The 26101-nt window shown below is 42.2% G+C and overlaps 1 long non-coding RNA gene across 2 annotated transcripts; it reads left to right on the forward strand.

Moving 5' to 3' along the window:
- The first annotated feature begins 543 nt into the window (after nt 1–543).
- Nucleotides 544–24820, forward strand: LOC146205885 (uncharacterized). Of its 2 annotated transcripts, none has more exons than XR_014704280.1 (5): nt 544–654; nt 3202–3358; nt 7846–7934; nt 10110–10198; nt 24750–24820. It is a non-coding gene; the product is annotated as an uncharacterized LOC146205885 (long non-coding RNA). The 2 variants fall into 2 exon arrangements; XR_014704279.1 differs by lacking the exon at nt 24750–24820 and adding an exon at nt 11206–11480.
- The last annotated feature ends 1281 nt before the right edge of the window (nt 24821–26101 follow it).

Below are 26101 nucleotides of genomic sequence, written 5' to 3' on the forward strand. Positions count from 1 at the left end.
AAACGAGTTGTTGTATTTGGTTTCCTCGTCTAGTGACTACAGACAACAGGTGTAACGGCACAGTTTTTCGTTTGCTGTAGCCGGTTATCACCTTTCATCCGTAATCCCCTCAAGTTTACAGTATTTTGCATGTTTTCATTCTTACAGCTGTGTGAATGAGACATCTGAGAAGCATGTACACTTCAGCATCAGTAATAAAAAAGGAAAAACAGACTAACGTTCTCATGGGGCTCATTGCGTGAGAAGTCTGTCTGCTACAAGTTAACCTATTACCAGTCTATCTACGTTGTGGCGATTACACATGTAATATTGTTGCTGCAAAAAATCGACGAACCGTTAAAAACACGATTTTCATCTGTATTGTCGTAAATCTTTAAAGAAAACAACGTTATAATAGTTCTTGAAACGGTTTAGTTCAACCTTTATGCCGCGAGGTGACGCTAGGCGTAAACAGGTAGACGCGTTCCAATACGCGAACCTGTAGACGTCTACGTAGACGTCTACGAAGCAGTCTTGCTAGACGTCTAAGAATTGGAACGCACCCAGAGGCGCGGCATTGGCACTGGTCCGAATTTTAAGTTGATTTTGTTAGGAAGGCTTCTCCGGCCAATCCACGAAGAAACCAAAACTGAAGACTTCTTAATTCTTCGTAAGGTTTGTAATTTGGGGAGCTCACAGTGCAAAAAGAAATGGTAAAAGCAGAGGGCATGCGTCGCGAAGTCTTGATTCGATTAGTAGGCAGGACGAAGGAAAACGATGGGAAAATATTGATGAAATGCAGGATTGTTTTTTTGCGATAAACCTTCAGTGATATCACTTCGCAGAGGATTGGCTAATCTAATACCAGCCGTGCAGAGGGTAATAAGAGGGCGAGTTACGTGGGGATCTACACTGGTTGATATAGATCACCACGTAACGGCACACTGCTGGAACCAAATGTGAATGGCTTTGTAAACTTGACTGGTTAGGATTTCCACTTGGGTGATATAGATGAAACTGTCGTGCTTCCCACTGCATTTCTCCCTACGGCGAAAACTCGCAGAGCTTATGCGTCGAGATGACACTCATAAAACGATTGAAGTATCTGCTGATAGGTAGCATATCTTCGCCAGTATTCAGTGGCTGGTTGCATGTTCTGCAGAAAATGTTGATGTATGCAAAAATTTTCAGATCGCAATAAATGTGGACTCGTACAAAAATGTTCTGATGGCTAAACATTGTGGTTGTTCCCAAACTGAATGCTTCTATTTATGGTAAACTAGAGGTATGCCAAATCGCTAAGCATTAAATTTATGAATTTCTAACATTTGCCCACTCTGTATGCTTACTGTCTCTTAATGTTACACCTACCATTCTCCTTTCCATAGCTCTGTGTTGGCCTCTACTTATACTGGTAAGATACAGCTGTTATATACTCCTCTTCAGGAATATTTACAGGCTGTCATTCATGATCATAGTGTGCTTGCCAAATGCACTCCATGCCAATTTGATTCTTCTAGTTGCTTCCCTTTTGTGGTCCGGATTTCGTGTTCCTTTTTTCTTCTGTGCATTCATTTTTAAGCCTACCATTCTGCTTTGCCTGCCTACATCATTAATCATTCTTTGTAGTTCATCTCTGAGGTTACTTAACAAGGCAATGTCATTAGCAAATTACAGATTACTGAGGTATTCTTCATTAACCCTCATCCTTAACTGTTCCCATTCTAGGTCTCTGATACTTCCTCTTAACCAAACGGTGAACAGTACTAGAGAGATCATGTCTCGTTGCCTAACAGCCTTCCTTAGTTAGTTCAGTCGTTCAGTCGTGTCCGACTCTTCGTGACCCTATGGACCATGTCCCTTCCTTATGGGAATCTTATTGCTTTCTTTATTGAGGACTATGGTTGCTGTGCAGCCACCATAGATATATTTCAGTACTTTCACATATGGCTTATCTACTTTTGACGAATGTCAGAGAATAAGCGTGAGTTAATCATATTCCACTCAAAATCGAGAAAAAGAAATGGGCATGGGTGGGACATGTAATGCGAAGGCAAGATAACTAACGGTTGTTAAGGGTAACAAGTTGGATTCCAAGGGAAGGCAGGTATAGCACTGGGCGGTAGAAAGTGAGGTAGGCGGATGAGATTAGGAAGTTTGCGGTGATGAAGTGAATGCAGCTGGCACAGGACCGGTTTAATTGGAGAGATATGGAGAGGCCTTTGCCCTGGAGTGGGTATAGTCCAACTGATTATGAACATTGCTGCGTTCAAAGTTTAGTTTCAGTTGTTTTTGGGCATAGTATTAAAGAGTTCCTGAAATGCTACTTGCGGTGATACTCTGATGCAAGAAATCCACAGAGATGGTCTTTGTGAGTATTCGAGTAAAATTTGAAAGCATTGCGTGGAGCCCATAATTTGAGAACTAAAAAGCGCTCCTGGCGACCACTTGCAACCGATTAGGGCGACACCTCCCCGCATGCTCCCTCCCTGACATCATTGGAGCTTGTTGGGTGCGCCCAATTATTGGATTCTCCCTAGTGACGCTGCTGGGCGTGGTGAAGCTCTGTCGCAACTTGATTTCTTCATTTTTTTGTGTGTGCCAGTGTGCACTGAGTTGAAGAGGGAGAGGAGGAGCATCAGTTTTGATCGCCGATATGTTCAGTTGTAATGAAGCTATCTTAATTATTTTTATGTTGCGGAGAGGGCTGATGGGATACCTATCATTCATGTGCGTTTTCTAGTTTTAGTAAACAGCTTTTCGTCGTCCCTTTAAGGACCAGTTTAATTTTAACTTTCAGATCTCAAATTCGTGATAGTTACTTGTTTAAAAGTAGTTCTGCTTACTCATGCTGTCATTTTTGCTTGAATCAGTGCACAAAGAACTTGCTACTGGCATCATACCTTGCAGCTTCAAACAAGCTTTGTATGCTACTGAAAACAGTTATGAGTCTTGGTGGGTGGTTTTGTTGTCTACAGAAATGAAAGCTTTTCTTTTTCAACATACAGAATGCGCCACTGCCGAAAGGGGACTGAGCTGCCGAGCTCGAAGACGCGGGCGCAACCTTGGCCATGGCAGCCATGTTTTGATGGTGGTGAAATGTACAATGCCAGTTGCTGTGGAATGTGTTCAGCAACCCCTAATATTCAGAATTTAGCCAGTGCCTTTCACCGTGGCACCTCTTTATCTCATCCTTATTTTGCTCCCTTTCCACCCTCACAGGTAGTACGTCATTGAGATATACACCCAGAAGTGAAGCAGCTGCTATGCTTTACCTTCTCTGAAAACCAGCTTTTGTGTGCTGAGTGGTCGGAGAAGACATAAACCTGTGCAGGCAAGACATGCTGATAGGAGTTTTTATAGACTTCTGAGAGCAAATGTAAGTAAGCCCTTTTCTATTTTAATTTGCATCTTCACCTGAAATGGAAACATGGCTGTTATTTCTCGTTCCAAGTGTTATATACATGTAACCGACAACAAACTACAGGAACAACGTTTTAAATGAGCACACAAATGGAGTTGGAAACAGAAGGGGAGCTACATTATTTTCTGCATGAGTATCACAGTGTGTAGAATGCAAATGCCCTGTGTCACCAAAATATGCTTTCTTTTTTTTTTTCAAACATTGCCTAGTGTATGTTTACTGTTTCTGCAATGAGTGTGCTTAGTGTTGTGATTTTCATGTACATAGTGCTCTGCTCTAACTAACCAACCGTTAGTTACTGTTACCTCTTATATCTATGCATTATGCTCAAGTTGGACGCTCTGCATATTTTTTTAAAGCTAATAACTTTCAAGAATAAATCTGCACTAGTGAAAGGACCACTGGGGCAAAGCACTGAAGCTGACATGTTTGGAAGGTAGTCCTGTTTCTGTGATGTGAAGATAGCTACCACAACATAATAATAGTGAACACAGCTTAGGGTGCTCCTGAATTTTGAACACTTTATTGGTTTCCACTAAAATGCAGGTAATAATTAGGTGCAACTCGACCCAGTGTCCCAAGATAAGGTGCTGTATATTCAACACATAAAGCAAGCATCTCATATGAGTTTCATGGGCATCTAATCAACATTGGTGTTATTGTTGGGTTGACAGCTTACATTCAGTAATTTTGCTTCACAAAGACGTTATGCACTGCAAAGTATTTACACAGTGCAGAGGCATTCCCAGGCATTCCAACTTGTCAGGCTGGTTATATGACAGTTCTAAGACATCTTACAAGGTGTCCGAATGCATTATTTCTTTAAACAACCTCTGCCAGACCACATCTGCAGATTGACTAGAATATACCTTTTGAAGGTGTTTCTGCCATGCAAGAAGCTTTACATACGGGTCTTGAGTTGGAAATGCCTAAAGTACATGCGCACATAGCACTGGCACTTCAAATGGCAGAATACACATGCTACAAGTGGATAACAATGGCCGTTGCTTTTGACCTTATTTCTGATGTTCTCACACTAATTGCTACCTCCAACTACCAAAGCTTTACAGGTGAGCTTCCTCAACTGTGCTGAAAATGGAATGGATGAAGCCTGGAAATAGGATTAGACAGTTTTGTTGGTCAGGAGAAAACAGTCTTAAAGATTTGCATAGGGTTCGAGGCAATAGGGGCATGCAGTGGAGGGAAAGAGACAGTAGAAGAAAGAATGGACATGAGTGAGTAGCATGTTGAGGTGAGTGCAGTGAAGAATGGGTAGCTCGAGGGTGGTTAGGGATTTGCCAGGAAGAGGGAGGGAGTCCCCAGCATTTCTCCTTAGTTTGAAACTGCTTGCTCTCAGATTTCCGACAGATGCTTCAATTCTAGGTCATTATTAATATAAAGCACAGTGTGGGCACAGATGGACTAGCTAGTGTTGTAGCCAGTAGTAAAGCATTTCTTCTGAGTAATCTGAAGCAATCAAGTCCCAGCAGAAGCCATTGACTGATTGATCTCTGTTCATGTACAAAGCTTTTGATGTGGTCAGTCATTCATGTGTCTATTTTTATAAGCCTGCTCACTGAAGTGTGGGTTTTATCTGCATTAACAGATATATCTCAGAACAAATACGAAAAATATATGCGTAAATAGAAATAATAAATGCCCAAATAATGCAAAATAAATTAAAAAATACAAAGGTTTATCCTAGCTAAACCTGGTTTAGCAAGTGTAAGCTCCGTTAACCATAGCTACACATCAACCTGGCACTTGTGCTGAAGCGGTAACGCACTCGAACCATCACACACCTTATCTGTAAACACTGGGGATTTGATCGAAGGTGCCTGTTACCCATCCACTGTTTCATTGTACACTCCAGTTTAGATTATGGTTGTATTATGTATGGTTTTGAGAGACTGTCATATCTAAAGCAATTAGACCCAGTTCATAATCTTGGTTTGCGTCTCTCAATTAGCGCACACAGAGCATCCCCCATAAATAGCATCCACGTAGAAACAAATGAACCACCCCTTGCAGACAAGAGGATGATGCTTACATGTGCATATGTACTCAAAGTAAGGTCTCTACCAAAACATCCCTGTTACCCTATAGTTACAAAGTACGCTTCCAAAGCATTGATCAGTATTAAACCCTAGTCAATAAGGCTCTTACTACTCCGCTTTGGAAATATATTCCAAGAATTAGGAATACTATATGCACTCTCAAATATTTCCTGAAGACATGATCCATTGCTGCCCTGGTAAAGCCTTTCCTCTACATGTGAACTCGTGCTGACAGATTTTCAAAGAAGCAAATACCACATGAACACATATTACAAGAATACCTGGCACCGCGAGAGAAATATATATGAACTACACTGCATTTTGTACAGGTGGCTCAGGAACAGCAAATTACATCGGGTGTGCTGTTGTGCTAAGCAACTAAGAAAACTTACAGAGGCTGTTGAACTGTGCATCGACATTTACTGCCAAATGTTATGCTGTAGGCAGAATTATGATTCCGAACCTCGAAAAAAGCGTGATATAAACCAATTCCTTGAGGCGTTGCATTTCGAAAATGCAGTTGAACATTTAGTAGGAAACATCATTTACAACATAAAAAAGCTATAAAACAAGGAGAAAGCGTAATATTGTTGTGCTCTTTCTACGACCTGAGATGGCGGTCTGGAAGGACAGGGCCAAGGGCAGGGCCAAGACAGGGCCGGACCGTTCAGGCGCAAGTAGAAACAGGAGCTGGAGCCAGGCAAAGCGGCAGCGGCTGATTCCATGTGCACTCCACGCGATCTTCCTCTTCTTCCTCTTTGTTGCCAATCTGCCCCATGCAGGCAGCAGTAAATATTGTTACCACAGGTGACACTACTCTCCCCACCGAAAGGCGCATCATTCCAATTCGCATTCCAGCATAACTGAAATGTTAAAGCATGAGCAGAGCACAGAGTCAGAATACATGGTCTTATCGTTCACAGTATAATTTGAGGTGAACCACGTGCACAACTTCAGAATGAGGGGTCTCTGGGTTCCGAGCCATGTGGGGATAGGTGGCAACGAGAGATCTAACTTATGTGTGGCACAGGCTTGAAAGAAGGAAATAAAATACTCATCCCCTACAAAGGTTGCATCAGGTTAGTACAAAGAAGGCTGAGAGACAAATTGCAGAGTAATCTCCGCCATTTATCTCTGCTATTATTATTGGAATAATGGAGGCAAAAAAAAATAAGCTACACACAATAAAACCCATCATAGGAGAATGGAAGTCATGCACACACCAGGAGTATTTCAGTGAAGTAGTTTTGTGCCGTCTTCGTATTGGACATGTACACATGACACACAACTTTTAACTAGTCGCCGCCGTGGTGCAGTGGTTAGGGCGCTAGACCTCTGTGCCCAAGGATGCGGAATCAAATCCCGGCCGCGATAGCCACTTTTCGATAGAGGCGAAAAGCAAGGCGCCTGTATGCTGTGCGATGTCAGTGCACGTTAAAGAACCCCGGGTGGTTGAAATTTCTGGAGTCCTCTGCTACGGCGTCTCTCATAGCCTGAGTCACTTGGGGATGTTAAACCCCACAAACCACAAACCTAACAACTTTTTACCGACAAAAGAGGAAAAATCTTTCTGCGAGAGATGTGGAGGTGAGCTCACTGCGAATTACGTTTTGATCTCGTGCACAGAACTCGAACAGTTGAGTAAAATATATTTTACTCCTTTCTACAATGAACACATCCCATTCCACCCCTGGTTACTCCTAGGAGACAACCCACTTGTTGAAATATATATCTGCTTTTAGTTTTGTTTTCTCAAAGAATTGAACAGGTTGTAATATCCTAAATGCTTTTTCTTTTTACTCACTAAAAAAGATCAGCAAATCTTGTGTTTGGTGCATGATAGTCTTAGTTGCCTATGTGCCAAAAAAGTCAACACAGCACACCTAATCCATGGCGAGACAGCAACTAAGCACTGGCGAAGCAGTTGTTAAACCCCTCGCCTGGTCACATGGCACCACAGCTGAGAGTCTCGAGCGAGCGCCACAGCTGTGCCTCTCTGTAGTAGGTCATGTGGAGTGATGTCACTGACCGCCGCACCCCCAATCTGGTGGATCAAGGTCAAACGCATGAGTGAATGAGCTTGGCAGTTTCAGTGCAGAGTAGCACTCGCACTCTCAAGCAAAATTGCAGCATTGCAGCCCCCCCCCCCCCCCCCCCCCCCCGGTAAAAAATACAATTGTGGAGTGCCGACAAAGTGACTGTCTATTGTATTTATAATGAACGTTTATTTTGATACGAGTTATAGATGGAGGGGTATAGATTGTTATAGGTGATTAGCTATATCCTTCTCCCTGGATGTGGGAGCATGGCTTGGCTTGAATCAGCCGGCTGGCGCAGGGCATCCTCAGTGCTTATTGCTTCAGTAGAGCTTCTCTCTCTCTCTAGATGGTGAACAGCCTTCTACCAGCATCTACAAGGACATTCTTATTGAGAAATATGCCCAAGCATAAGTGGAGATTATTGTGTTGAGTAGGGTGAGTGTAGGGTTTTGTGTATTCCAAGGTGTTTGGTGTTCTTGAACATTCTTCTGCATTCTTGAACAGGTCAGGTTGAGTATGCATGAAATACTTTGTTCATACTGGTTGTATGCCCTGCTCATAATGTGTATGTTGCAAAAGCTACATCAACAACATCAATTTTAGATGCACAGTAATGTTTATTGGGATATGCTCAGGCATCACTCTAAAAACATTATCCAGACAGGACTTGGGTGATAATTATCCCAGAGTTTAGGGGAATCCTCTAAGGCAGAGTAAATTAATTGGTCCTTAACGCCTATCCAAATGCAGCTATATGGCTACAATAGAAAGCTGCACAGCCTTCACAGAAACTTCGTAGTTGAATAAAAATTTCTCCTGGTCTTGAACAGAACCTGGGATCATCATCTATCTGTGACAGTCACTTTACCAATTAAGCTAACCAGAACTGCTAGCAAGTAGATGGCAGGGTAAGGACCGAATTGATTCACAACTTGAAGTAATAACGGTGTTAATTCAATGCTGAGGAGAATCCCCCAAGATGGAGTAGATTTGTAATAAGAGAGTAATTACTCATTAACGTCCACCTAAGTGCAGGATGTGCTTAACGGGAAAAGGCTTCATATCTTGTGATGAGATGGGATTACTGAGCATACATAATATACAGCTTGATACCCATCAACTGCTCTAGTGTTTTAGAAGAAGCATCAGTGTTAAAAATTGGCTTGCTCCACATGGCCTAATTGTCTGGTACACTAAAACCTAAGTAGGCATATGAGAGTTTTGTTAGCCTTAGCCCACACAATCATCCGCTGCATTTTCCATGGCAGTTCTTATTGCCAGATACTTGTGATGCTTCACGCAATAAAACTGAAATTGATCATAATAAATGGTGATGTAATTGTTTGTTGGGATCTATCTCATACTGTTGTAACCTTGCCAATGCCCTAGTCGTTAAAGTGCGTGAAGCAATACTAAAAAGTTTTGTGTTCTAGTTTTAGTCATGCTAAAGGTTTAAGTGGTGTGCTTGTCAGCTCATAATTAGAAGTTGTACTTTTTGGTTTAAACGAAAAAACGTCGATAAAAACATGCAGAGTTCACTTCTTGAGTCAGGGTTTCTGGGATGCATTTCACAACTAGGTAGCTATTCTGTGCCAGTTAGAGTAGGCCATGGCACACAAAATTAACTAAGTTGTGGAATCAGAAACGTGTTGAGACAAAAGTGTAAAATATATATTACTGTGATCGTGCATTGTGAAAAATTGATTCGCGAACCCAGACATGCTATTGTAGACTGGAAGGCTGCACTGTTTAGGTAAGCGTAATCAGCTAGTGCAACACCATGTGGTTATACTAATTGTTGGCTGGGCTGTTGCTCGGTTATACAGTTGTTTCTATGAAATGTAAAGATGCTGACTTCTGAAACTAGCAAGCAACAATCAATGTGAAGCCATACATAACTGGCACAAAAGTGTCATTCTTGCTTCCGCAGTTCTATCGCTACCTCACCATGTGGACCGTGTGGTGCACTGCTCTCCCATTTTGCACAGAGTGCAACCAGAATATGACTACAAAGTTTCTAGAACTGAATTTCTACTTCTGATTTTGTCTCATGGCCGGATCATCTACCTCCAGCATTTTTTACTTCTTGTTACGACTGTATAGCTTCCTTTAGCAAAAATAAGTCTTAGTACTACCATTATATGCGGTAAATATTGCAATGTAAGCTGCTAGCTGAAAAAAAAAAAGGCCAAAATAAAGGCCAAGATAAACCCTTTGTCACTTTCTACCACAAAAGGACATCATATATTTTATCGATAAAAACTGAAATTTCGTTCGTGGAAATACGTTCACAAAAAAAAAAAATGAAAATGGCAGTCTGAAATTAATTTTCGAAATATAGAATCCAAAAAATCCACCCCCTAGTTATAATGCATAGTAAAGCTTGCAAAACCTGTTGAAGGCTGCTGCACAATGGATAACAAAAGTGACAGCCTATCATGTAGTTAAAATCATACTCACTGTTCGCACTATTTTATTACCTTGCTCATGGTTGGTAACTAATAAAAGTGAACTGCTATCCATTGTTGTCATAATGATAGCATCTTGCACTCTTGTCTTCTTAACTGCCTTCATTGGTGTTCAAGATGCCTCTTAATTATGCATTCGCAGGTGAGAACCATGGAGTGGCTGGAATGGTTGTGCTGGCTGACATGGCTCCAGAGTATGTTACGGTGCCATAATAAACAAACCCGACAGAGGTACTGTTTTATTTGCTTTAGTTCTTTTTTTTTGTAGAGCGCATGATTGATATCACATAATTGTGCAGTCAACACCATTTTGAGGGCACTGTTTGCAGACAGTGAAGTTGGTTGTGCTTGCAACAGATTTTGAGGCACGGTGAAAGCTCTGCACCACAATTCACTTGAAAGTGTGGAGGAGGAGGAAGATGAGGAAAGGCAGGGAGGTTAACCCGTAAAAGAAACTGATTTTCTACCCTGCACTGAGGAAACGTGTGGAAATGTACAAGTAAACTATACCACCCATGTTGTACGCACTGCCGCCTTCATCAACCAACAGTGGACACTTCCACACTGCCATGAGAGTGTCTGCATTCTGCATCTACACCCACATGCATGGGGTTCACAGTCAGCACAATTCACTCAAAGCAATGGTCACTGATGACTTTAGTTTTATTCTTTTGTCATGCTTCTGAGTGAATTGATGCTTGAGATGATTTTGGTAGAGTTGCTTGCAGGCATACTATAGGAGAAAAAAAAAGCAATGATTTGCGAGATAGCCGACTAAGAAGCTTCATAAAATGACTGTCCCGTTGCTATACCATCTGTTATGTAATCTATATGCAATCATATATCATTATTACCTAGTGTATATGTATAACTTTTGATCTATTTGATGGTAGTGTCACCAAATTGAATTGAAAGTTTATTTTTTCTAGTCAGTTACAGGAAATGGGCTTCGGGCAAAAAGCTACAAGGATAGCTTGAGATGGGCCGAGGGTCAGTAAAGGCAGAGCAACAGAACATGTACACACTTAGAGGTGAACATATATATAGAGCAAGAAGGGATTTACTAGTATGCCAACAGAAAACATCTGCGCTAATAAAGCAAGTATATTAAGGGTGAGGACAGTAGTTAACTACGAATAATCGTTTAACTGTATGCAGGCTACGTGGCTTAAACCTGGAGTGGGCATGGAAACACCTCGAGGGTGATGCACTCACATGCTATCGTCTCTTTTGTACAGCTTTTTGCTCTTAACTGCTGCAGTCTTGGTGCGGGAATGCCCTTCAAAACTGGAGCACACTACTCGAGCAAAAAGGTCATTGGATTACCTGAAAAATGCTTCGCTGAATTGCCACAGCCGATTGACATAGTCTGCTGTTTTGCCAATGGGACTGCCCGCCCAGGCCTCATTAATTGTAGCCCGGCCTCATCGACATCAACACTTCGAGCAACGAAGTGCTTAAAAACCGGCGCCGAGTAATCCCTCGTCAATGGGCGGGATTCACCTCGAGGATAATGTACTTACTCGTCGTCTTTTCTGTGCAGGTTAGTCGTCCATTTCTCTGAACTAAATGCTTTAAATCAGATGATCCATTTATTGTTGTGCTTCCATTCTCTGGAACACTGGTAGCGCCATTTTGCTCACTCTTTCTGTTGATGTGCGGTGATGTCGAAGAAAACTTGGGACCGGACAACTGAACTATTCAAAATGGTAAAGAAACCAATGAGAAATACATTAGGATATAAGCTAACCAAGCTACCTTGTCCCAGACTGTTGCCAAAATTAAGCAAGAACAGGTCTCGCTTTCCAACACCATATTCAAAATAAATGAACGCCCAGCAAATGTTGAGCAGCAAACCGCTCCTCTCCAAGACGGGAAGCTGAACATAGATGACGCACAAGGAAACATTAACCGCCTTGAACAAGATTTTGTAGTCCTTCGCACTCGACTTGATCAAATGGAAGATCATTCTCGTTGTGATAATCTGATTTGTTTCAGAATAAACGATGATCCCTCAGAAACACCACAGCAGTCAGAAGAAAAATATTTAGCTCTTCTTTCTGACGAACTTGAACTCCACCTATCATCAAATGCAGTAGTGTGTGCTCTTAGAATTGGCCGATTCGACTCTAAGAAAATAAGGCTGCTTATTACTAAATTCCCGACCTTTAAAACCAAAGAATTGGTACTTTCCAAGCGGCCTAGCCTTTGTGATAGCGATTTTGGCATGAGCGAGGACTTTTGCCCGGCTACACAAGAAGCTCGAGTCTTCTTGAGTTCGCCAAATCGCTAAAAAAAAAGTACAAGCTACAGCACAGTAAATTGCTTGCCGCCCCACTTACCAAGGCTACACGTTCCGGCCGCGTTTACTCATCAAAATGTTATAAATGCGCGAGGGGAAGCGGCTCAGTATCGAATGTTTCTGTTATATGTATATACACTAACATTCGCAGCCTTTACAATAAAAAGGACAGTTTTAACACTTGTATTGATGCCTCGCAAGCAGATATAGGAATTGTCCTAACGGAAACATGGCTCTCTGAGAAAATATTCTCAAATGAACTGTTTGCCTGCAACAGTCGCTTCCTTACATTTTGTTGAGATTGAGGATTGAGCTGATAGAACAGGTGGAGGAGTTCTAATTGCTGTCAGTGAACGGTTTCAGTGTTTTCCCATAACTGTTGCTTGTGACTTAGAAATAGTTTGATGCTGTATAAGTATTGCTTTCAAAAAATTTGTTTTTTGAGGTTGCTACAGTTTTCCTAGTTCCAGCTCAGCTTTCTGTGAATGTTTACACGATTGTTTGAACCAAATCACTCTGCAATTTCCTAGTGCGACTATATTTTTAATTGGAGACTAATTTTCCAAGCATTGACTGGTCCGATTTTTGCACTTGTTCTACCCACTGAAGCTTCCAGTTTTGTTACTGTTTGTTTTGATTTCAATTTATCGCAAATTGTTAAGCTACCAATACGTGTAACACCATCATCATCATCCTTGATTGACCTAATCCTAACATCAGCTCTGTGGTGTCACACGTGCCAGGCTTCAGCGACCACGACATACATTTCACGTTTTCAGTTCCATCCACATGATCAAAGTGACTAAAAAAACTTACCCGAGATTACAAAAAAGCTAACTTCGATGCTATTAACACGGAGCTTTGCTCGTTTCTCGATGCCATTTTGTCAATTTACTCGAGGCTTTCAGTTGCCGAATTTTGGTCATCTTTTGAAAGTAAACTTCTGCATCTAACTGACAAATATATTCCATTAAGAATGATCAGTCAGTCATCTAACACCCTCTGGTACAACACTTATCTAAAACTCTTATTTAATAAAAAAAAAAGTAGGCTCTTTCACCAAGTTAAAAAAATTAGCTGTGGCTTAGCTAAGGTTAAGCCTGGATATCTCGAAGCGAAAAGCGCTCCTCTCGTACTTCTGGCGTTTCAGCCTCTAGCCTTGCGCTTTTCATATCTTCGCTGCTTTTTAGCCCACTCCCAAGCTACCACTTCTCGATCGGTGTTTCTGCGCTATCCGACTGTTGCTTCTTCTTCTCCTTCCATGGCGAGTGTCTGCTCCTGTTCTATGAGCAAGCGCTCCTTATCGAGGAGGAGAAGCGGCGGCGCACATGCGCAGTAGTGTCAGTAGGTCAGGCGACGAAGTGGCGGCAGCGGCGACGGCGGCCACCAGCGCCATGCATGACGTCACTCGGTTTCGCGCATGCGCAGAAGTGGCAAATCTGGGGCTCCGGCTCACGCGAAGCGCGATGTTGACGCTTCAAAAAGTGTAGCCCATACAATCTAGCAGCAAAAAGCTATCTAAATGCTCTGAAAACAGCAAAATTCAACTTCTTTAACACCACACTTCCTTCCCTAATAAAGACAAATCCTAAACAATTCTAGAACATTGTCAAGAGCTCCAACGCTCGAACAATCACCTTGGTTGATGAATCTGCAAACAGGTCTCTTAATAAATGACACTTTTCCGTCTCGTTCTGTAGTCCTACAGCCACTCAATACCTGCCTTTTCTATATGCTCACTTTCTCCCAATGAACCCCATTGCATTTGATCTGGTCAGAATCAGAGCTATCATTAGTTAACTGGAACGAACATCGTCATGTAATGTTGATGGAATCACATCAAAATTCCTACAAAACACTATTGAATACCAGTCTATTCTACTAAGCTTCGTTTTTACTAAATAACTTAACGAGAGCTATTTACCAAAAGACTGGAAAACAGGGAAAGTTGTTCCTATTTACAAATCTGGCGACTCACACAAACCATCCAACTATCACCCAATATCCTTGACATCAATACCTTGCAAATTGCTTGAGCACGTGATTTTCACCAACCTCGTTAACTTTCTTGAATCTAACCAGTTTTTTCATCCTTCCCAGCATGGAATAAATTATACTCGTGCAAAACACAGCTACTTATGTTCACTAATATGGAGGCCAAAAGTAAGGTGCTCGTGTGCTGTGCGATGTCAGTGAATGTTAAAGAACCCCAGGTGGTCGAAACTTCCGGCATCCTCCACTACGCCGTCTCTCATAGTCCGAGTTGTTTTGGGATGTTAAACCCTAGAAACGAACAAACTTATGTTCACTAATGATCTATGTTCATTTTTGGATTCAGGTTTCATTACTGATTGTGCTTTCCTAGACTTCTTCAAGGCATTTGATAAGATTAATCATCAACTTCTTATTCTAAAACTCAATCGCCTTAACAACGATCTTGTAGTACTTAACTGGATAATTGCATTTCTGTCTAACCGCACCCAGTATGTCACAGCTAATGAGACGGATTCCCCTCAATTACCTGTCCAATCAGAGGTATCTCAGGGATCCATCTTGGCTCCATTACTTATCGGTATTAATGACTTACCCAGTTTTGTTTCTAGCTCCATCTGTCTTTTCGCCGATGACTGTGTAATCTACCGCAAAATAACTAACGATTCTGATATGACATTACTTCAGAATGACTTAGATAACATCGCTTCTTGGTGACCTCTTTGGCAAATGAAACTGAACGCTACGAAATGCAAAACAATGTGAATTTCTCGCAGTCAGTTACCCTGTCCCAGCTACTCTATTAATCATTCCCCGACTGGGTTCTGTTTCAGCTTATGTCGTGTTTGTGCAGCGTCGATGTAGAAAAAGACGTACGCGCTACTGTTAAACTGTTAACTTTGTTTATTCACCAGACAAAAGGGTGTGACCAGCATCGGCCGAGGCGTAAGCCGAACTGCCGCGCGAAGAACGGAGGGAATGGAGGCCAGAGATGGGGATGGGGCTTGCTTCACAGAACTAGAGGAGGGTGAGGGAGCCCTCCGTGGGGGGTGTCCCGCTGGGCGCAGGCAGGCGGCGAGTTTTTCTGGCGAAGCGCGAAGAGGGTGCCGGGGCCTGTCCATTAACGCGCACTGCTCCATGGACGAGGACACAGCACTTCGAACACAACACTTCCTTCCCCCTTAAAAAGTAGCCTGATAGCGTGCAGGGGGTCGGCGAAGACGCGTGGAGACGCGCTGGCTCTGTGCACACAGGGAAGAACCACTTGTAGGCTGGATGTCGCCTGCTGTGCTTTGTAGGTCTACCCTGGGTGCAGTCTTTTTTTCTGAGGAGAGATGCCAGGCTATGTGGGAGGATGGTTCAGATGTCCTCGCTGCTGCCGGACCGCTCTCGAAAGGCATTGTAAATTCACGCAGCTGGTTGAGGTGTCGGCGTGTCACTGTTCCATATATGTTGACGAGCCAAGAGCACAGGCCTATGCGTCTCACAACAGTAGCTTCCTCCCAGCGTGGTTTTCTGAGAAACTGGCGGGCGAGGACGCGCTGCCCCTCAAAAAGTGTCCCACAGCGCTGAATCGGGTTTTCTTCCCGGGTCATCTCTGTTTCTGGCTCGGGGAGAATAGCTGTGAGCTGCGTTCACATTTCGTGCTCGAACATCATTTTCGCTGGGGTCTGGCCTGTCGTGTTTTGTACTGTCGTGTGCTGCTTGAAAAGAAAACGTGCAAGGCGGCGCTGCAGCGACCCTGTCTGATCTCTTTCAAGGGCACGTTTTAGCTCAGCCACGTAGCGTTCGACTTGTCCGTTTGTCGCTGGGTGGTAGGGGGCCGATGTGACTGATGAGATCCCGTTGTCGCGATAAAACTTGAGAATCTCCACAGACACAAACGGCGTTCTGTTGTCCGACACTACCTTGCAGGGAATTCCGAACGTTGCGAACAGTGATCGGAGGTTGTCAATGACTTCTGCTGAAGTCGTCTGTCGCATTTCCTTTATCTCAACCCACTTTGTGTAGGCATCTACGACCACAAGGAAAGTGCAGCCTTCAATTGGGCCTGCAAAATCAATGTGCAGGGTGTGCCAAGGTGTGCGTGGCTTTTCCCATTCTGGGAGAGGAGCTTTCGGCGGATTGCTCCGGCTGCTTTGGCAAGGCTTGCAATTTCGGACTGTTGTTTCAATGTCGTGATCAATTTTAGGCCACCACATGTAACTTCTGGCACACATTTTCATGGCAACGATGCCCCTGTGTCCAGCGTGGATGAGAGACATAGCTTGTGTGCGTAGCTCACTTGGAATCACAACTCTGGATCCAAATAGGATGCAGTCGCGGTGGGTGCTCAACTCTGTAGCTCGCCTGCGGTAAGCGTTGAAGTCGTCCCCTTTGTGTTTGTGCACGTTGCCTTGTTGAACTGCTGTGTAAACTTGCTGGAGAGATGCGCATTTCTGTGTAGATGCTGCAACCTGTAAGCAGAGGTTCTGGCAGCACTTCGAACATAAGAACGTCTCTGGGCGGAGGCGGTTCATCAATTGTTTCATTCAATGGCAGGCGGCTTAGCGCGTCGGCATTCTGATGTTTAGTCCCATTGCAGTAGGCCAGATCGTAGTCGTATGCTGAGAGCTTGATGCACCAACGTGTCATTCGCGGAGATAATGTCGATGACATAGGCTTTCGTGGCCCCAAAATGCCCTGTAGCGGTCGGTGATCCATTATAAATATCACCTTTCGGCCGGCAATGTACTGGTGAAAGTGTGTTGCCGTGTAGACGACGGCTAGCCTTCTTTGTCCAGTTGCGCGTAGTTGCGCTCCGCTTGTGACAACGTACGTGAGGTGAAGGCAATCGGGGCCTCCCTTCCTTGGTCGTCAGTCTGCGAAAGAACCGCGCCGACTTCGTACGTAGATGCGTCGCAAGACAAAAGCACTTTTGCTGGTGTGCTTGGCTGAATAAGGGCGCAAATAGTGCCGTAAGTCTACTCCCCGCACAGCATTAGCAGGTTGGCCCTCTTTAAGGCTGGATCTATGATGTTGTTAGCCTCAAAGTAGAACTGGAGGCGTCCAACCCACGATGACCAAGATGATCCGTTGAATTCTGGTATTAACCCTCGCGTAGCCATGGCTTGTCAATGACGTTGCGTAGCGTGGGTTTAATCCACTTTTTCATCGCCACTCTCGTGTTTGTGCGTCGTCGATGTAGAAAAGACGTACGCACTACTGTTAAACTGTTAACTTTGTTTATTCACCAGACAAGAGGGTGCGACCAGCGTCGGCCAAGGCGTAAGCCGAACTGCCGGGCGAAGAATGGAGGGAACGGAGGCCGGAGATGGGGATAGGGCTTGCTTCCCAGAACTAGAGGATTGTGAGGGAGCCCGCCGTGGGGGGCGTCCCGCTGGGCGCAGGCAGGCGGCGAGTTCTCCCGGCGAAGCGCAAAGAGGGTGCCGGGGCCTGTCCATTAACGCGCACTGCTCCACGGATGAGGACACAGCACTTCGAACACAACAGCTTATAAGTACCTTGGCGTACATATTACGAATAGCCTTTCCTGAAAAACTCATATTAACTACATAGCATCCAAAGCCAATCGCATGCTTGGTTATTTAAAACAGAACTTTTCACTGCACCATCTTCACTGAAAAAACAATTGTATACTACATATGTCCGACCCAACCTTGAGTACACCTCTTCCATATGGGACCCCAGCCTTGTATCATTAAATATCACCCTGGAAAGTGTACAAATTCGCTCAGCTCGTTTTATCGTCAATAATTATCACCGTACTGCAAGCGCTACTAACATGACGCTAAGTCTAAACTTTCTGCTCCTCACTGTTTGTCATAAGATTTCCCGAATCTGCCTCTTTCTCAAGATTTATCATCACAACGACCAACTTAGATTGAGCCTTCTTATACACGCCCCTTATGTTTCTGCACGTGTCGACCATTGCTACAAAGTTGCCATACCTCGCCAGAACACGATGACGTATGGACACTCATTTCTACCAAGAACATGCCATGACTGGAACCACTTACCTGCTGACCTGGTCGCTATCACTGACAACCTTCGCTTTCACATTTCGCTTATTAACATACTGTGAAACTTTTTATTGCTCACATCTCCCGTTCATTTTTTTGTGTATGAACCGTCTTCATTCCTAGATACCTTGGTACAGAAACGACTGATCTTACATGCAATGACCTGTCCCAGTCAATTTATCTGATATTTTGCAACTTACACATGTTTAAAATAAGTGCAGTTTTGATGTTTTTTGTTGTTCTTTTCCCCATTTTCTTTCCTTCAATCCAATTCCACTGTACCATTTGTACCTTTGCCCCTCCCCTGTACAATGCTTTTGTAAGTCCTGAGGGTAAAATAAATAATAAAAAAAAAACCCTAACAGAAAGTCAGTAATGACAATGCTCACCTAGGCAAAGTACAAAAAGATTGAGCTGTGTTATTGAAATATCATTTCAGAGTCATTAATAGGGCTGATAAAGATATTTGAGTTGTTTATACTATTATTATTTAGTGTCTATGATCAAATGAAATTAAGGCTGTGGTTGCCATATAGTGTCCTCGTTCGAGGAATGTCCCATGTTTGTTTGCTTATGGTGTAGAAGCATTTTTCATGAGGCTTAAGTCCAACAAGAGTGTTCAGGAGGTCGGATGAGCTTTGCAGTGAGAATCTAAGGCAGTGCAGCAAGCGATACTTAAATATGGTACGCGCCCTGCACCGATGGTTCAGTTGTTAGGGCGCTCGACTTCTGAACCCAGGGAAGCGGGATCGAATTCCGGCTGCGGCGGCCACTTTTCAATGGAGGTGAGAAGCAAGGAGCCCGTGTGCTGTGCAATGTCAGTGCACATTAAGGAACTCCAGGTGGTCGAAATTTCCGGAGCCCTCCTCTATGGTGTCTCCATAGTCTTGTTGCTTTGGGATGTCAAACCCTGCAAACCAAACCAAACCATCAAACATGGTACACACACGAAGAATCCTATATTGAGAAAATAAACTTTACATGTTGGCAGTGTAACGTGCACAGCAATCAGCCTTCTTTTGGAAACCTAGCTTGATGTTTAGGTATGTTGGATATTGTACTCCAAATGAGGGGAAAGTAAATTTTGTATGATTGAAATATAGCCTGGTGAATAAGAAGCTTGTGTTTTTAGGAAAAATTCTTCCGAAGTCTTGAGGGGAAGCCTACATATCTAGTAAGCTTATTTTCAATATGCAATATATGGTCGGACCATCTCATGCAAGAGTTTAAAACAACACCAGGTTAGAACTTCTTCACAATTTCAGTAATGTTATTTCCTAGCTGTAGGGCATTATTTACAGTAATATCCAGGTTAAGGGGCCAAAAAAAAAAAGCCTTGGTCTTGCTAGGGTTAGCTACAAAACCATTATTTTTGGGCCATTTGTTAAGAGCACAAAGCCCCATATTTCCTCTATTGATTAGTTCATTGGAAGAGGAGCCACTGAGGAAAAGACTTATGTGATCAATTCACTGAATACAACCTATGCTATGGGCTATGTTTGCAATGTCTTTTGCATAAACGATAAAGAGAAACAGATCGAAAAGGTAACCTTGCAGGACGCCACATTAAATCAGAAGGGCTTGTAATTATCGACCAAAACGACCTGCTTGTGCATGTTGATGTAGAACAAAAAAAAATTCAAGGGAAAGACCACGGATACCATAGCTTTCAGGCTTACGGAATAGTATTTAATGATTAAGAAGGTCGGAATGCTTTCGTAAAATCAACAAAAATATTGAGTAAAGTTTTTTAGCTTCAATATTATTCCAAATAACTTACTTTTATAAGAGTGAAGCAGATTATTCTATGAACTTGCCCTTTCAAAATCTAATCTAACTGACATTCAATAAGACATGTTTAGAAAAGAACCCATCGACTCTCTTGAGCATTACTTTTTGAAGAGCCTTTGAAAACACAAAAAGAATAGAAAATGGCCTATAATTTGTCAACTTGTTCTTATCACCTCCTTTGAAAATAAGTCATTTGTGCATATCTCATACATGCAGGAAATAACTCGATGTGAGTGACAAGTTAAATATATATAGCTTAAGCATGGCACTAACAGATACATAACAAACTTGATTGCCTTCATCTGGAAGGCATAAAAATTAATGCAACTTAGTGATTTTAGGTTCATTGTGGCACTAAAAATTTCCTCACTGGCTGATAAATGGAAAGCAAAAGTCTCTAAACCTGTATTTGAAAGAAAACCAAGGGCTTCATCGGGACAGCCACTTTGTGTAAACCTTGTAAAGAAGTCGCTGAATTTATCTGCCAGAAAAGAATAGGAATAGGAATGGGGCAAACCATCGATCACAAGCTGGCCCAAGTGTGCATTTTTACTCTTATTGAGAAATTATTAATTCAGAAGTTTCCAAAATGCTTTCAGACCTTTACTACTATACAGATAACATGATTGGTAGGCAAAAAAGCTTCCTAGTTAACTTGTTGCAATATTTTTAGGTTAGATGCTCAGGGTTTTGAGTGGACGTGAAATGTTTGAAGAGCCTGTACTTATGATTAATCATTTTGACGTGCACCGGAGTTGTCAATAGATCTAGCATACTTTCCCACCATTTTTGAATAGATGACTTTTTCACAAAACAGTTATTGACCGCTTATTAGAGTATATATCTAGTGCAAGTATTTCCTCAGAAATCTACATCAGCTTCAAGCGTAGCTGATAAGGATACAATGCATTCATCACAGTGCGTGCTTCAGTGTGAATAAGAAAACACATTCATTTGTTAAACTGCTCAGCTGCTGTGGCAGAGAACCTGCTTTCCAACCTGGCTATAATAGCCACATTATCATGGCATCTGTGTGCTGTGCAAAGTCAGCACACATTAAGAATCCCCAGGGCCAGGGTTAATCTGATGTCATCTACAAGGCACCCCTCATAGCTTTCGTGCTACTTTGGGATGTCAAACCTCAGAGTTTACAGTTTTCACTGCCTTTAAAGTTGACGTGAAATGCCCAGTTACTCCACCACATGGTCACGTGGATAATGCGAGCTGGGTGCCCTTCAATGTGCGATTTGTGATCATGCGTGGGATCTAGGTGGGCTTCAGTGGCTGTTTATTGTTAGAGTACATTAAAGCTATTGCTGCCACTTCTTTGAATTGGGTACATCAAAAAGCTGTAAATAGTTTAAAAAGGAATAGAAATATACATTTGTTTTATTTATTTACATCTTACTTGAGACCTTCTTGGTCGGAGCAGGACGGACAGAATAGAAATACAAAAATGGAAATAGCGCTATATTTTTCATTCAAGTATGAGAATATGTAGATAAAAGACATTTTAAATACATCACATCTGAATAGCTGATGAAATGAAAAAAGAAAATGAAACTGGCAATCCTTCTCTCACTGTGTGGTTAACAATACTGTTAGACTTTTTTGAAATTCTGAATAGTGAAATTCTCTTCTTGCAGTATGTTTCATTTGCAGCTTGTTCTAGAAAAAAAAATAGTTTGTAGAAGCTTGTTTGTGCAAATTGAGTTAAGCTATAGCTGTGTGTGTGGGAAGGGGGGGGGGGGAGCTGAGGATAGTGTGACATGACATGAAGTGTCAAGATCCCAGGCTTTCCATGAATACAAAAAATGTAGAAATTCTAGCCTTAATTGCTATTCTTCTTCAGGTGGAGAGAGGTAGTATTATGTTTGTTTTCAGAACAGATGGAGAATTAGAATTTCTGTATTTGTTGTAGATGAAAAGCACATCATGCCTTTGAACTTTTTCTACCTATTTTATGGCTTTCTTCATGTGAAGATCTTGCACCACAGAGGCATACTCAAGTTTTAGCCCAATAAAGATTCATGAGCTATTTTTTTTACTCTGCTTGGTGCTTCTTTTAGCTTCTCTTAAAAACCTCACTTTTTTCAATATAGATGAAGTTATATGGCAAATGCAATCACTTCAGGCAAGTTGGTCATGAATTATTATGCCTAAATTAGTATTTTAACTTGTGACTTCTGTGACAGATGTAGTATTCAGGGTGTAATAAAACTTTGGAGGACTCGTTTTCTTTCTAATGTACATAGAGTTTTTTTTTTTTTTTCAAGATTGTTACATTCCCCATTTGTTACACTTATATGCAGTATTCAGTAGGGTTTAGTCTGATGCAGAGTGTATTTCTTTAAATAGCACAAATTGCTCAGTTCCATCAGCTCCAAGCTTAACTATGCATCTACAATTCAGTATCATTCTTCCATGAAGCAGACTAATTATTTCTTTAAATAAGGTTTGGGCTCGTTGGTCGCATTCTTGTACATAACTGTAGCAAAGAAATATGATCACATAGAGAAGCGCATTATGCGTCTTCTCTGGGCAGTTGTGTTTTTTTTTGCTGCAGTTATAAAGTGTTCTCTAGTCTGAGGCTGGAGAGAAACTGTTAATTGGAGCTAAATTGTACAAGCAGAACTGACAGTGAGAGAGAGAGCAAAGGCAGTTCACTGTCCTCATGTAGCTTCATACAGGCTCCGGCCGAGGAGCAAAGAGAATGCTGGGATTAGGCATTGAGTGAAATACAGTGGTTGAGCCAGACAGAGAGTACTACAAGAGAAAAAGGCACTTGGAGCGGCAGTACCATGATGCACAACAAGTTATGATTCAAGTTTGGAATTGATATATAACAACGATGCTTGTACAGTCCTACACGCACCTTTCCAGAGATCTCTGATGGCATGTTTCAGTGTGCGTTGATAACCATTTTCAGTCTTGTTGGCTCAAGACAGGATTTTGAGCCATGGAGAGTAAATTACAGTTTATAGAAATGCACAGGCACAGATCAGTAGTAGAATGAAAATTTGGTCACTGACCATGTAAAAAACAAAAAACATTTTTGTTGACATGAAAAACTGGCTACATAGATTAGTTAAGGCTACACGGCCGATTCTTAATTGTGAACAAGGAACAAGGAAATGTCAACTACTAAATTTTTTTTTTTTTTTTTTTTGCATGATGAGTGACCGAATTCCCACTCCACTGTACTACCTGAACGAAGAGCATTCCATCAAACCCTGGACTACAGATGGGTAGTGTTTTGAGCTCAAGCCCTCTAACTGGGCATTGTATCTTGTGCACACTCTACAAGTGCGAGCACTGTACTGTTAGTGTGAAATGAAATGCAAACAAGAAAGCGAAAAATGTAAACTTCAAGAGGAGAAGAGTTTCATTGACATTGGGACTGAATATATTAACAGAGTTGATCATCATTTCAGGGGTGCAAAGACTACTTTGTGTAAATGTGAATGGCATTGCTTGTGTGTCTTCTAAGCAGACAACATTTTTATGTTCTTGAATTTGTATTACAGTTAGCTTGTTTCTATTTCAGGTGATCCCATATCCCAATATGCTATATCCGAATATTACAGTTAAGCCTCAAGCCAATGGTGCAGACACTCCCTTGTATAATTCTAGCTTATTGATAGGTTTATTTCATTGTTGTCTCTATAGCAGGTACGTACAGTAGTACTATTGGGGACAAAAGTCTCTGGACTGCATGTCTTGCGACTTCGGACTAGAAGCACGGCATAAACAAATATAGTGGCATTATTTGTTTATCACACATGAAAGAACTAAAGTCAAGTATGGTCTGAGACTACTGGCCGAAACGAAAGTTATGCGCTTAGGTTGCAGTTTGCGTTGTCCACAGACTTTTGACCCCGATAGTACCTGCTAAGGTACTGTATATGCTAAGGAATGACACCTGTAAGGTCCTCCTTTGACTTATGTGTACCTTTTATACACCACACTACGACTGCAGTAGTGGAAATGGCTACAATAGTGGAAATGGCTACAATAGTGGAATCAGCCACCAGACAATGTAGCTTCTGTCCTTGACATTGATAGCTATTAATGCACAACTTGTACAACAACATGCCTCTCAGGGTATAATAAATGATGAATCATGAGAACAAAAGTATGAACAATTTCAAAATTTTATAAGTAACAGTACCTGACCTGACCTGACTGTACTATTTCACTGACAAATCTCTCAAATTGCAAATATACTGCACAATATGTCCAGAAAACTCTGCATTCGCTCCTTCTTGTGCTTCTTTTGCTCCCTAGCTGTGGATCATTTCAACTTCCTGCTATATTGAGATAGCTTTCCTTTTCTTTTTATTTACAATGCACCCTGCTGTGCCAAAGTGATATTAGCAGGGTGTGGGCACAGTTTCAAAGGGACAAACGAAGGAATAGAATACATAAAAAAGGGGTAGCACAAAGGAGCAGCTTATCAAAAACCAGTGAAACAGTAAAGTGTGAACAGACAGCAGGAACTGCAGTGCATTCAATCTACAGTGCGTGATGATGAACAGTGAAGTCGCAAATTATTGATTATATATCTTTGTAAAATTGCATCTCGACCATAGCTCACACTTTCAGTTGCTATAGCATATTCCACTCAGAGATACTGTGGGCAAAAAATTAACACTTTTTCTAGTTTGTTTTGCAGGTGTGCTGTGAATAACAAAATGTCAACACTACCTGGGTACAATGCATTAAATTGCAATTATTTTGCAAGCAGCCATGGCTAGTGCAAGGCAGTTCACTGGAATTTCATGGCAACAGATCAATGTCACTAGCTGGAGGGCCCCCTTTAAAGGGTGTTTGCAGGTTCATTGTTAAGATGTATTCAAATACAGCATGCGATAAATACAGAGTATGTCCATAAGCACATCATAAAAGGCAAAAGAAGACAGAGGATGGTGATGTGGCTAGATTAGCATCACCGGCATTACATGTTCTGCACAGTGTGCCTCTCCCTATACATTCCATATGCTGGAACCAAACTTTTGCCTATGAAACCATTGCCTATGAAAAATATTGTCATATAAACAAGTGGCAGGTATGCTGAGAGCTCCTTTAGAACAGCATAACTTTTACATATTCCCATTACACGAGTATGATGTGTGGTCTGCCTCTGCAAGACACCGGGTATGCAGTTTACAGCACATGCATATTTAAGGTCTGAAGGCAAACGATAGCCATTAACCGAAATTTTCACTCTTATGTGGAGCAAACAAATTATTGCACAGTCAATACTGAAAGGTGAGTAGCTGTAATTATGACATTATAAAAAGTTGTTCATTGCTCAGGCACGTAAGTCGGTATGTTTACATATATGTAAAAGGAAGAGGCAGGCGGTGAAGATCAAATAAGTGCAGATGTATTGGACAGTAGGGATATTCTGCTGAAAAACCTAGCCACCTTAAATTTACAATGCCTTATGAACTCAAGTGTACTGGAATCTTGGAAGAATGCTAACATTATCTTAGTAATAAGGATAACAAGAAACAGGGTAGAGCGCATTTGGCAGGCGTGCTGAGATCACAGATAGCAGGTACCAGCATCCCTCAAGAGAAAAGTCCTGTACTATCGTGCTCAGTATGAGTTGCAATCAGCGAATGTGTGGCCACGCTTGAAAACTAAGTGGAAAGGATTTCGCAGCTATGGCAGTGAACTGCATCCCCCACATTCTCTGCTCAATGCAATTGGAAAGCATAAAGCTTTGATAGCATGGAGCCTTTACTCCATGCCAAAATTGTGCAGCGTGCCAAACACAGGCTGCTCTAGCCCCTGAACTCGCTACATCACGGGCTCAAAATGCAGGCGTGATAAACGCCCACTACTGTAAACGGGCCCACTTGCGCCACACGCCTTGGGTTGTCACACAGACGTCACTCGGGCGCTGGTGAAGTGATAATGTTTGAGCTGCATGGAGCGCTTTGATACTGCCAAAAGCAGGTGACACAGGAGAGAACGCTGACACCTGGAAAAGCAATATTTTTTCCCATTGTTTTCACT

This window comes from Amblyomma maculatum, chromosome 1 (assembly GCF_055883805.1).
Source record: "Amblyomma maculatum isolate TAMU_Amacu chromosome 1, ASM5588380v1, whole genome shotgun sequence".
NCBI lineage: Eukaryota > Metazoa > Arthropoda > Arachnida > Ixodida > Ixodidae > Amblyomma > Amblyomma maculatum.